Below are 14,996 nucleotides of genomic sequence, written 5' to 3' on the forward strand. Positions count from 1 at the left end.
AATCTTTTGCACCGCCGCTGCGTCACAAAAGTGACGCACAGTGACGCAAAAGAGACACACACCTATCATAAATCTGTCCCTAACATTTTAAATGATTGATTCAGGATGACGATAAGGTGTGGCCTATCCAGAGGTTTGTTTAAGGTGAGGCCTACTCAGGGTTGCAGATGAAATTTATGCTTGTTGAAGAGTACAGAGGAGATAATACATGTGAAGGCCTACCAATGAAGTAAGTCATGTCCACTTCACTCTTGAACAAAGGCCAGACCTCTTCTGTGTCCGTGGACAGGCCTAAACCTCATCTGCACAATGTCATTCGTAAACTTAGGAAACACAGGTGATGTAATTGAAAAATGTGGAATTTCTTTTCCTCAGTTCACAATCACATCACCTGTGTTTCCTTTGCTTAAGTATCTCATTGTGCAGATGGAGTGTAGCATATCAAAGACTACGCAGAAGGTGAGAACTGTATGGAACATGGCTATGTAAGTCAAATAATCAAAATCTAAATTTGCCAAGCACACATGGGGGTGTATTTACAAGGACCTTCCACCACGGGGAAATGTCTTTAATTAAAATGGGAAAAATAACATCAAAGGGACTCAAATGCTTTTTAAATATACCCCAAGCAACCTATGAAACTCTAGCACTACATATCAAGAAACCTAATTGATTTCAAAAATCGTTTTTAAACACATCATCTAAATCAATTATATACCTACATTCAAGGGGAAATGACTTAAAATGGCCTAAGACACATGAAAGCGTTTTTTTTAAGGCCCTTGCAACATTTTTGGGTCACTTTTAACATGGCTATGTTAGTCAAAGAATTAAAATCTAAATTTGCCAAGCACAGACGGGGGCATATTTACAAGGACCTTGCACCACGGGGAAAGGTCTTAAATTAAAATGGGAAAAATTACATCAAAGGAACTCAAAAGCCTTGAAAATATGCCCCAAGCAACCTATGAAACTCTAGCAGTACATATCAAGAAACTTAATTGATTTCAAAAAACGTTTTTAAACACATCTTGTAAAGCAATTATATTCATACATTCATGGGGAAGTGAGTTAAAATACCCTAAGACACATGAAAGCATTTTTCTAAGACCCTTGCTCCATTTTTGGATCACTTTTAACATAGCTATGTAAGTCAAATAATCAAGATCTAAATTTGCCAAGCACAGATGGGGGCGTATTTACAAGGACCTTGCACCACGGGGAAATGTCTTAAATTAAAATGGGAAAAATAACATCAGAGAGACTCAAAGGCCTTATAAATATGCCCCAAGCAACCTATGAAGCTCTAGCAGTATATATCAAGAAACCTAATTGTTTTCAAAAATCGTTTTTAAACACATCATCTAAATCAATTATATACCTACATTCAAGGGGAAATGACTTAAAATGGCCTAAGACACATGAAAGTGTTTTTTTAAGGCCCTTGCAACATTTTTGGGTCACTTTTAACATGGCTATGTTAGTCAAAGAATTAAAATCTAAATTTGCCAAGCACAGATGGGGGCATATTTACAAGGACCTTGCACCACGGGGAAAGGTCTTAAATTAAAATGGGAAAAATTATATCAAAGGAACTCAAAAGCCTTGAAAATATGCCCCAAGCAACCTATGAAACTCTAGCAGTACATATCAAAAAACCTAATTGATTTCAAAAAACGTTTTTAAACACATCTTGTAAAGAAATTATATTCATACATTCATGGGGAAGTGAGTTAAAATACCCTAAGACACATGAAAGCATTTTTGTAAGACCCTTGCACTATTTTTGCGTCACTTTTAACATGGCTATGTAACACAAAGAAACAAAATCTATTTGTAAAACACTTGACACAAAGCAACATTTTAAATACACAACTTTCTTCATAATGTTCTCCCTAAACCATACTATTCTCTATCTAAATTAAATGAATCTTTTCTCACCTTAGCAAATACTTTATGAGTTTCAAAACAGTCTCAGAAACACACCAATTTGTCTTTAGCAGAGCAAAAGGTATGCACTCCAGAGTCTGCAGCCATAAAAAGCACAGAAAAGCTGTAATTCATCACACATATCTCTCATGTCACCCAATCAAAACTCTTCCCTCACTTTTTTCAAATCAACACCCTTCCCCCCTCTGCCCTTTCTGCCTTTTTTGCATAGCAACCCCCTCCTGAAAGACCTCTGATGTTTGCAAGTTCACACAACAATGTTTCAATTGAACTCTGAACTCTCAGTACACCTGCATATCCAGTGCAATCTTTCATAAATGATTTTTTCTTGACCATTCAAATTACATCTTTCAAAGAACTCCTCCATGCACCCTAACTTTCTGTTTTCAGCAATCAAAATCCACCAATCACTGCTACTGCTTCATTAACACAGAAACTCCACAGTTTTTTTCATTTTAAACTCTTATTTTTTCAACTGCCATTTCATTGCCACACTTCATCTGACTACAGCAGAACCTCCTCTCACCATGTTTTCTGTCTGGATTGTTGGACATAGTTACATCTACTGGGCTCAAAGGTATACTGATAACAGAAATTTACCTAACCTCAATTTACAAAATGTGGAAATTAAGTGGATTGGCCACAGAGGATTAAAATGTCACCAATTGATACCATTGGTGAAAACCTTTTTGCATTTGCCAAAACCTGACCTGTTAATTGTGCACTGTGGAGGTAATGACTTGGGCACTTTGACTGGGGTAGGTCTGGAAATGCTTTTAAAGGACACCTTTGAGCAATTGATGGCACTTTTTCCTCAAACTGCCTTGGTATATTCAAATATATGCCAAAGACAGAAATGGAGGTGGTCGAACCAATTTTGTCCACAAATTGAGAAATCGAGGAAGCATGTAAATAAGTCTGTTTCAGCTTACATGAGAGACCATGGAATGGGCTCCATGTACAACAATAACTTGCGTTACTACATGCAAGATACCTACAGAGGAGATGGAGTTCACTTCTCAGATGAGGGGAACAGAATTTTCATCCTCAATTTAAGACTGTGCATTGCTACCTACTTGTAGGTACCTACATCAGCCACAGGACCCAAAAGCTCTTTTCAGAGCTACCCTACATCTGATCACTCACAATTATTATTTTACTCTAACTTTTTTCACAAATTTTCAACAAAGTACGCTCCCCGGAGCGCTACCCGGTACGCGCACCGGACGCTAACCGCGCAAATGTTTTTAAAAAAATGATTTTTTTTCGCACATATGGGCCTCCTCAGCCACCCTCAGAAAACATAGGGGGTCAAGATACGTCTACCGTGCCCCCTTCTACCCATTCTGAACATTATTTGCCCTCCATCTTGTATCTTAATTCGACCGAAACACAAAATGGTGGACTTCCGTAACGCTGCCGGTTCGCGTACCGGGGCGCTCACCGGGAAGCGCTCCATTAAAAAAGGTGGGAAAGTAATTTACAGAAAAAACCCTGGAGACAATGTCACCAAATATAGATTAACTCATACTACATACCAATCCCTACCATTTTCACAAATTTGGTTGGAATTCCATTTAGCCATTTAGCCTGTAGACCTCTCTAAATACCCTGAGGTAAATTACTTCACAAAACACATCTGAAGTGTTGGAATTGACAACCAATTAAAATGTTACTTTCATTTTCTACTTTTTTTACCTGACATTTGATTGGTTATGTACCTGAATATATATAAAAAAAGAGAGAAACACAGCCATTTAGACTACTACTTCCTGAACTACATTGCAAGATCATTTTCACTCACAACTTAAACTTGTTTTTAAAAGGTAAGATATTAGTTTATAAATTTGAAAACATTTTCAGATAGTTATATACTATCCCTCTGTAAGAGTTAGACATTGAGAAAGGCTTGTTTATTATAATTATGGATTGATTTAGGTTTCTGTGGTATAATTATGAATTTACATAGGCTTTTTCACAGGCACTTTTTAATAGTACTACTTCATGCCTCAAAAGTACCTGTCAGAACTTAAAGCCAACAGTGCCCTATCTCTACTGATATATTTATTTTTTATTCAAATTTCAGCACAAAAATGCAAGGAGAACAGAACGTTTCCTTTGAAATTGTCCTAGACATGAACAATGAGGAAATCATTGAACCCATTGACTTGGAATTCATGGATGAATCACGAGACCATGAACTTCTACAATGTGTAGAAGCTGTGGATTATTTACTTCATTATGATGACGGTCAAATGTGGGAAGTTATGTTCACTCAACAAGAGGACATATCGGACAGTCAAATGTTAGACGTTCTATTAAATTTTGAAAAAGAATCAGAAAAATAAAATTATATTTAATATTAAAAAATTGTTTGAGTCTTTAATCATTTTTATATGTAATTCATAAACTAGTACCAAATTGATTATAATGTAAAGTCAGACTTATAGTATACTGTGCACAATTCCAAAAATACATTTATATTTAATAATCATTAATACTGCTACTTAAATAAAAAAAAAAAAAAAAACAACAAAAAGAACAATCAATAAACATACAATATTTCAAAATATCATAGTCTATCATTCTTTTTTCCTTATATTACGCTCCCCGGACCGCTTCCCGGTGCGCGTACCGGGCGCTCCCCACGCAAAAAAAACAAACCTTTTTCTTTTTTTTTTGCCCCGCTGGGCCCTTTTAAAGCCTCCACATCAAACCTAGGGGGTCAGGGAGGATCTACTATGCCCCCTTATGGTCATTTCCCCCTTTGTTTTGGCCTCCTCTTGTCTCTCGATCCTACCGAGAGACAAGATGGCGGCCGCTCCGGACTGTTTAGAATGTTGACAGACACCAGAGAGCCAATCAGCTTCGCTTCGCGAAGTTCCGTTAAGCGTCAGGTACGCGAACCGGGGCGCTGCCCGGAGCGCGCTTACAGATATATATATTTTTTGGAACGTTAATTTCTCAAAATCCACTGGAGCACATATCTTGAGACCTAGCAAAGGCACATCGGGTTAACAGTCCCTACAATTTTGCCAAGTTTCGTGCAAATCCATTCAGCCGTTCGAGCTAAAAGTGAGGCCAACCGCCCTATGGAAAATTGCATGGGAAAAACGCGTTTTGGGACCCCCTTTTTTCTCGGCCCCCCCTTGACGACCCCCCCCAAATTTTCAGGGGCTGCTCAGAAACAAAATGTTCCATTTTCCTGAAAATTTCAGCCAATTCCGTCCACAAACGCCAAAGTTATTAGACATAGAATTTTCAAAAATCCCATCGAGAAAAAATCCTAACTATATATACCTACTGGCGACCGCCAGTAGGTAATATATATATATATATATATGTATATATATATATATATATATATATATATATATATATATATATATATATATATATATATATATCTCTCGAAAGGCAGATTGTCGAAGTGCGTCTGTCAGTGCGGGGTGGTACACGAATAAAGTAACTTCAAGCAAGGACCTGTGTGTGCTCTCCTGTTTACCCTAACGGAACTGTTGGGAGTGTGGAGCAATACACATATTTGTTTTCGGTGATCTTCTGCAGCTGACACCAGTGAAAGGACAACCTGTGTTCAAAATGCTCATGCATGAAGATACCAGGAAGTGCCTAGGGAGCATTGGCAACGTCAATATATGGTTAAACTTCAATTATGCTGAACTGCATGAAAATATGCGTCAGGCGAAGGATGAAGTTTACAAGAATATTCTACAAGATGTTAGAATTGGAAAAGTGACCGAGCATGGGAAAGAAGCTTTACATGCACGATTACTGTCAAATTTATATCCAGAACAAGATGTTGTGCCTGAGAATATTTTTCAGAAAATTACTGAGAAGAAATCTGGAATATGTTTGATGCCAACTCTTGCAGAATGTGCCATCTTCAACAACAAAATGTTGCATTTAGAAAAGCAAGAGATTGTGAAACTGGAAGCTGTTGACAGAGTAGAGCATATGGGATCAACAATTATTTTGTCTGAGAATTTGAAATCAAAATTGGATTCATTAGAGAAGACTATATCTAAAACTGCAGGTTTTGAAAAGAGTCTGAATGTGTGCTTGAACTGCCGTATAATTTTAAGAAGGAATTTACATGTTGAAAGAGGTCTGGTAAATAGATCAATGGGTAATGTTGTTGATTTTGTGAAATACAGAAATAGAGATGGAATTGAATTTTTAAAAATTAAATTTGATGGCATTGAGGAAGTACAGCTAATTGGTCGTTGTTCTGCTAGATTTTTGCTTGTAAAAGACTTATATGTTCGCCGTAAGCAGTTTCCTGTTTGCTTGGCATATGCAGTGACAATCCATAAATCGCAAGGTTTAAGTGTAGACAGTGCATTGGTGAATATTGGCAGTTCTGTGTTCAAGGAGGGTATGGCATATGTGGCATTGTCAAGAGTTAGAACTTTATCGGGATTGTACTTGATTGAGTGTGATGTCACAAACATTTGTGCGGATCTAGATTGTGTTAAGGAATACAATAGGTTGAGAAGAGAGTATGCGCCACATTTGCATCAATATCCTTTGTTTGAGAAACGTGTGGTAGGCCGGAAACGAAGAAATGTGACCAATACTGGGGAGGTTGTAGCAAAAAGACGAAAAGTCGATGAACCTGAAATTATAAGCAGAAACAAAAAGGATTCTGTTGAAGATGTTGTTGGTTTTCAATTTGAAAACACTTCTGGTGTCAACTGCTATGCTAATGTAGTGGTTAATGTTTTGTTTTCTCTAGAAAATTTAAAAGAAGAGATTGTGGTCAATTCTGATCAAAGATTATGCAGTTTGTTAAATTCTGTGTTAGAGAAATGTAGCACTGATAGAACAAAAATAGAAAGTGTTTCTGAAATTCGAAATCTGTTAGACAGATGTTCAGGCCAAACACAATTCTTTCAAAATATTCAGCAAGATTGTCAGGAGTTTTTATTGTATATGCTTGATGTATTGCATGCTGAAGGTGTAGATGTAGATCACCTGTGTGGGCTTTCTTATCAATGGCAGCATGACTGCGAGAACTGTAGGGTATCAAGTACTACTAGTGTAGACTCAGAAAGATTTATATATTTAACTTTGCCAGACAGTAAATCAGTCTCCTTTAATAAGCTAGTAAAAGCAGCTGATCACAACATGGAATGTAGCCAATGTAAATCTGAAATGATGTCAACCTTATTTATACGAACATATGGCCAGTATGTCATTTTAATGTTCCAACGATGTAGGTCTGATGGAACAAAATTAACAACTTTAATTAAAAATTTTGTGGCTTCACAGTTGTCAATATCAGGAAGGACTTTTGTAACTGTCGCAATTATATATCATGACGGTCCTTCAATAACATCAGGACATTACACAGCTTATTTAAAGTCTAGAAATGGCTGGTCATTCTGCAACGATTCTGTTTTAATTTTCAAAAAAAAATTGCCGTATGACCTTAAAAATTCTTACCTGGTGTTTTTAAAACCAAAATTTTAGGGAAAGAATCTCGGGATGTGCTCTGAGGAATTTCAAGAAGTTCTAATGGCTCCTACACGATTTGGCCTTGAGGATAAGTGTAGTACAGAGACATAACTTCTTACCATAACACTGGACGTCATGGAAAAATAAGTGCACTTTGAATGAGTTCAGAAAAACTATTTCTTTTTATAAGCTAATTCAAGCAGCCAATCAAAACATGGAGTAGAGGGAATGTAAGTCTGCAATGCTGTCTACTGTTTTATATTGCTTTGTGATTAAAAGTGATGTAGAGAATTAAATATTTGTAGTAGTCATAGAGGTAGTGTAAGTCTGCTTCATAGTAAGCAGTATCAGTGTCATAGGAAATGTAGAACATGAGTGAGCAAGAAGGGTAAGATATTAGTAATCCAGGATTGTGAAAATTATCTTCAACATTTTAATTCTGAAAGTTGCGGAAATACAACATGACGGGATTGGCTTACAAGAATTCCAAGAGTTATAAATGGCTCTGACATGATTTGGCCTTGTGGAAACGTGTGGTAGAGAGCGAGAAGTCATTTATTGTATGTAACATATTTTTCAAAACGATGGAGGTTTTCTTTCAGAAAGTGGCGGGCTGAAAGTAATAACAGCACAACAGAGTGTAAGCTGTTCATAGGACATCCTTCGACGTCATGGAAAGTAAGTTAACTTTAAGGAGTTCTGAATTCTGATTTGTTATGTTGTATGGGTTTTTTAAACACAATCATTTTGATTGTGTTTTTTTTTCCCCGCTGTTATATGATGAATACCTTCAAGTCACTGTTTTTAGTGAAATTTGATACATTCTGAGAACAGCAAAAATAAACCATTTAACATGTATAATTAATTCTGCACTGTTTGCATTTATGATGTACATGTAGAACTGTGTAGGAGGCATGGAGAAGGTGAGGCTTCTGTAAGTGTCAAAGTTGTTGCATACAGTGCTGCACTTCTGGGTACTGTTTCATATGCTGGACTACATCTGCACTATGAGATACCTAAGCAAAGGCAACACAGGTGATGTGATTGTGAAATGAGGAAAAGAAACTCCACATTTTTCAATTACATCACCTGTGTTTCCTAAGTTTACGAATGACATTGTGCAGATGAAGTTTAGGTCTGTACACGGACACAGAAGAGGTCTGGCCCTTGTTCAAGAGTGAAGTGGATATGACTTACTTCATTGGTAGGCCTTCACATGTATTATCTCCTCTGTATTCTTCAACAAGCATAAATTTGATATGCAATCCTGAGTAGGCCTCACCTTAAACAAACCTCTGGAGAGGCCACACCTTATCGTCATCCTGAATCAATCATTTCAATTGTTAGGGACAGATTTATGATAGGTGTATGCCTCTTTTGCACCACTGTGCGTCACTTTTGTGATGCAGCGGCGGTGCAAAAGATTTGCTATGAGGTGACTAAATTACAAATTGATGCATCTAGGCAGATGTGTCATGCTGTAAAAAACCCGTGCCACATGAAACCGATGCAGCAGTGATGCAAAAGATGCACCATGTTGCAAGACAGGCCTGACTTCATCTCCAACAAGATAAGAAGCTAAGTCCTCTGTAAATGTCAAAATTGTTGTATATACTGCTCAACTTCTATGTACTCTTTGATATGCTAGACTCCATCTGCACTATGAGATACCTAACCAAAGGCAACACAGGTGATGTGATTGTGAAATGAGGAAAAGAAACTCCACATTTTTCAATTATATCACCAGTGTTTCCTAAGTTTACGAATGACATTGTGCAGATGAAATTTAGGTCTGTCCACGGACACAGAAGAGGTCTGGCCTTTGTTCAAGAGTGAAGTGGACATGACTTACTTCATTGGTAGGCCTTCAGATGTATTATGTCCTCTGTTCTCTTCAACAACTCGAAATTTCATTTGGAACCCTGAGTAGGCCTCACCTCAAGCAAACCTCTGGATAGGACACATCTTATTGGCATCCTGAAACAATCATTTAAAATGTTAGTGTCTTGCGACACTTTTGTGAGACAACAGCAGTGCAAAAGATGCACCATGTTTTAAGATAGGCCTCACTTCATCTGCATCAAGATACTGTTAGTTTAAAATGTATATCTTTAGGACTGTGTAGGGGGCCTGGAGAAGCAGAAGCTTCTGTAAGTGTCAAAGTTGTTGAAAAACTGTTTGTCCTTCAATCTTTTCCCTTGTCTTTTCTAATTTTTAAATACATGTTTTAATATTTTTCAAATGTTTGTTCTCTCTTTCACAGATTGAAAGTATAAAAATAAAAAGTGAGTAAGTTAACGACAATTATAAGGTAAATGTTTTGTACTCTTTTTGTTACATTTCTATCACATTCACCTACTATTAGTTCCACAGCTTCATTTCTTTAACCTTCAGTTTCCTGCCTTTGCTACTTTCCTCATTCCTTTCTCTATTACCTACTTACTCAACTCCTTCCACTCTTTTTCTCAGTCCCTTTCTTCTCATAGTTCCTCACTCTTGTTCACTCACTCCGTCTCTATTACTCTTAGTGTCTTTGACTGATCACTCTTTCACTACTTGTTCATAATGCTTTCTCTGTGTAGTTGAAGCACACTAAGGAGCATATTATGAACACAGCCAATAAAATTATTGCTGTTTTTATTGGCAGAAAACTGCTGCAAAAGTGGTTTTAGCAGCAGTTTTCTGCCGCAAAAGCGGCTTTAGCGACACATTTCTGCCGATAAAAGCTGCAAAACTTTTATTGGCTATGTTGATGATATGGCTCTATGTTATTTACATTTCTTTGCTGTTTCAATTATTCTTTTTCTGTTATTTTTTCTTTTCTGTTTTCTGTTTTTTCTCTCTGTTATTCCACATGTTTTAATCTTATTTTGAACATTCACTCACATTCTCCAAGAAACTCTTCTTTGTTATTGTTCTACTCTCTTTTTTTTCTTTCACTTCCTTTTTTATTTTGTTTTTCACAATTATACCCTCTTCCATCTTTTCTTCGGTAAATAGATCTATTAAACAGTATCTCTGGTTTAATCCCTATAGCTGTCTTTCTTTTAACATTACTCTCTGTTTACTTCCCTTATACTAACTCTTCTTTTTCTTTTTTTAAATTTTTTTTGGTTCGCTCCCGGTTCGCGAACCGGGAAGCGAACGGGGAAGCGAACCAAAAGAAATAGAGCTTGCCAGAGTGCTAAACATTCTAGCAATTTTTTTTGGAAGGGGAGGTAGTTCTGAAAAGAACTGTTTTTTTAAATGTTTTTGTTGTTTTATATTTTTTTTTTATTTTTCTGAATTTTTTTGGTTTTTTTTTGTATTTTTTGAACAGTTTTATGGTTTTTTTTTGTTTTTGATGGAGGGGAAACAACAAAAAACAGGCATTGGAAACGGCTCAACAGGAGCAAAAAAAAAATTACTGTCTGGGGCGTTTAGGGCAATTGTGATTTTCATAAGCTCGGTTGATTAAGGTAATACTCATATTACCACAAGACAATAATGCACCACAATACAAGCAGGTAAACTTCATATGGACAAAGTTGTCCTGAATGTTTGGCACGGTTTCCCGTGCCTCTGCTGGTGTCAAAGATATCTGTGATGATCTGGCCACTGGAGCAGCACCCGCCGCAAGGTTAAATATGCATGCTTAGCATTTGCATGCACAAAGCGGCAGGTGCCTGCCGCCATGTGCACCCCCCACCCCCCCCACTCACCCTCGGGGCCCGCAACGGGCCCCCAAAGAAATCACCGTATGCCTTTCCACGGCAGAGAATCCGCAGCGGAAAGGCATCTGTTAACCCCCATCCTAATATGGCTGGCGGTGTCTGTTAGACACCGCCTCCATATTAGAGCTTTTCCGTGGTGGAAAAGCGGCGGGCGGTCTTCCTGACCCCCCAGCCATCTTAATCTGGCGGGGGGTCATTGAAGGCTCCGCAGCGGTTTTCCCGCATCCTAATGAGGCCCTAAATTCCTAGGTTCTTTGCGGGCCCACCCTCAGACTTAGGGCGCGGGAAATCAGGGAGGCAGAATGTCTCTCTGAAGGAAGGAGGAAACTGGCCATAAAGGAGCACCTCAGACTTGTCTTCATTGCATTTAAGTCTGGCGTGAGCCAGCCAGGAGAATACCCATGAAAGGCACTTGTGAGCAATGTCAGTTGTCAGATGTGACTGAATGAGGTCAGCGATCACATCATTACGCACAGAAACATCGCTTGTTCGCACCTGCGCACCCAGGCTGATGCACCCCACGCCTTCAGCAGCACCACGCTCAATTGTAGCCCCTGTGCACCCAGGCCCCACTGCTCACCTGCTGTCATTGTTGTGTGTGCAAACACTACGGGCAGCAGTGTTCACAATTCAGTTGTATTGCTGATTGCAGGATGGTGTACACCTCATGAATCCCTTTGGAAACACGACGGGCAGTAGGATTCACAATTTAGAACTAGTGTTGATTGTCAGGCTGGTGTATACCTCATGGATCCCTTTTTTTTATTGCACATTTTGATATGCGAGGTGGATACGTCCTTATCACCTGAGCAGTGTGGAAGAACTGGGACATGTGGCATCGTCGTTATCCTATTTATACGTACGTAAAGTGGGCTGGGCTTTCGTACGCCAGGCCAGCGTAGGGGTGTGAATAATTGTTCCGGGGATCAGTGCGTTGATCAGTTCCTGCCTGTCCAGGATGCTGTTCGAAAAGATTGAATGGCGAACATTACATGTCGTTGTCAGTGTCGTGTATATGCGCAGACATGCATGTCGATGGCGTGCGGTATTATTGAAAGTGCTGCTATCGCAAAGCGTACACATGTGAATGTTATCTAATGGAGGGAGGATCAGCAGTGAGGCTACGTCATACACAGTGATAACGCTCATTACAGTCAAACAGTGTATGTCAAATCTGAATCTGAAAGTCTCACATATGACACACTACTATATTGGTAAAGCCAGACAACAGAGCGTACAGCAATACAAATCTACACATTACTGTTTGTCACATGTGATCTTGGATGTGCACTCTGCCCGTGGCTGATGATACATCTTAGAGGCACCAATACCCAGGCCGAAAGGCAGCACAATAATGTGCACACACACACACACACCAGGGGCATTGTGTGACACACATTTGTTTTTTGATGTAACGTTTGAGATGCATGGCCATCACACGTGGAAGGCTTAATGTACAGACCATGAATATTGATCAAGATGATGGTTGCTTGTTGTGTATAGTAAAAGATATGTGTACACAGAAAAAAACCTTTTCAAAAACGTTGTTTAAGGTGAAGTGGTGTTTCTCATCAAACGCTGTAGAGAGAATGACTGAAATGGGTGGGGTTGCCCAACTGTTACAATGGGAAATGTTATGAGCTAATCAAATGCTTTTTTTTAAGGTCGCATGGCAATCGCGCACCGAGCGTGCAAGGAGGCCGCACCCGACGCGATTTTCAGAAAATATATTTTTCATAATATAAGTTTATTACAGTTAGAAATATATAAATGTTTAAAATATTTTCCATTATCGCTTGCTGTCATATACAGTTTAAAGTTATTTAGATCTACTTTTGAGACCAAAAAAAAGAGGGAATGGTGTAACCGGCGTGACACCATACGTCTGTTTGGTAACAGAGGGCCTGGGGGCGTGCACTCGTCGCATACGCAACATGCTGCAGGCGCGACCCCATACGTACATGACGTATGGCGTGGCTTGGTACTGCGTACCCGTCGGATACCAAAGTAGTAGGTGGGGCAACTTCATGTGTATATGATGTTCTGCGGGACGCGGTATCACAAACCCGTCGGATACGAAATGCGCATCATTTACGAGTTTAGCAATATGGTGGATCGGATTTGCGTGGTGATGGAGCTTGGTACGCTACTGGTATGGGAATGCAGTTTTCTAAAAATAAAGAGATACGTATTTTTTGGGGAAGATTTAAAACATTACATACATTTTTAAGTTTAAAAAAGAAGTGTATAATAGAGTTCCAAAATATTTAAAAATGTAATAGAAAAAATATAGGTTTTATAAACATTAAAATATGAAATTAACATTTAAAAAACCTTTGAAATTCACTGAAAAAAACCATAGGTTTTACAGACGTTATAGTTAGGAACTAGCATTTAAAAAACCTTAGAAATTCACAAAGAAAAACATAGGTTTCAGGGATGTTATAGTTAGTTGAACATTTGACACATATAAAACCAGAGAAATTCGCCTGTTATAATTAGTTGAGCTAACTATAACTCTCGCGCCTGCAACGCACTGGTGATGATGTCACATATTACATCACTCATGACATGGTCAGTGACATCACTGATGACATCTCAAATGACATCACTGATGATATCATCCACGTGAAAATGTGATGCATATACTGATGCCCTAATATAAAGTTTGATACACGCACTCTAAAACACAGACTACTATTTTTGAAACCATACACACAACAATGCCAGATACTACATACACCCACTATTTCCTAGGTCTGTACACACATCTAGTTACTTATACATGCAGTTACTCATCAATACAGTACTATAGTATGCAATCATACACCTATACATACAGTAACACTCCGCTGCTCATCCATAGAGTTACTCACACACCTAGTCAGTCAGGCAAATAATCAATCACATACCAATTTACTCATGTATACAGTTATACACACCAACTCCGTTTTTATACACACACCTCATCACTTATTTATGCAGATACTAACACATACTTACTGTCTTATATAATCACTGATACAAGCAGACACTCATTTATACACACATTCTTCAAAAAAATTACTCTCACATATAGTCATTTATATATTCTAACACTCACATATACTGCCTTAAAACATATATAGTTACTTACATATATACCACTGAGACATTCATTTACTCACCAAGACACCCATACACACACTAACTCACCCATAGAGCCCTTCCTAGATGCACTTTTGAATCCATACAACCAGTGAATCACCCACTCAGACATCTATGCACAGTCACACACCCTGCCACTCACCCACACAGACACTCAGGCACCCATACAGATACTCAGACGACAAATCAATAACCCATATGGACACTCATGTAGCTACTCACCAACCCATGCAGCCGCTTACACACCAACTACGAGACTAATACAGACTTTTACACAGTTTAGTCACTAACCCATGCATTCAGTAAGACACGTTCAATCACCCACTTATACAGTCAGTCACACACCTACTAAATAATCCATTCAGGCACTTATAAATCCAGCCATTCTTCAATACACCTTGGCATAGATATATATGAAAAATATTTAAACTTTCCAGAAACACACATTCACTGGATGATGTCATCAGTGATGTCAACAGTGATGTCATTTGAGATATCATCAGTGATGTCATCAGTGATGTCACTAAAAATGTCATGAGTGATGTAATATGTGACATCATCACCAGGGCATTGCAGGCGCGCGAGTTATAGTTAGCTCAACTAACTAAAACAAGCAAATTTCTCTGGTTTTATATGAGTCAAATGTTCAACTACCTATAACGTCCCTGAAACCTATGTTTTTTTAGTAAATATATATCTATATATGTA

The sequence above is a fragment of the Lissotriton helveticus genome, chromosome 6 (genome assembly GCF_964261635.1).
Source record: "Lissotriton helveticus chromosome 6, aLisHel1.1, whole genome shotgun sequence".
Classification (NCBI taxonomy): Eukaryota; Metazoa; Chordata; class Amphibia; order Caudata; family Salamandridae; genus Lissotriton; species Lissotriton helveticus.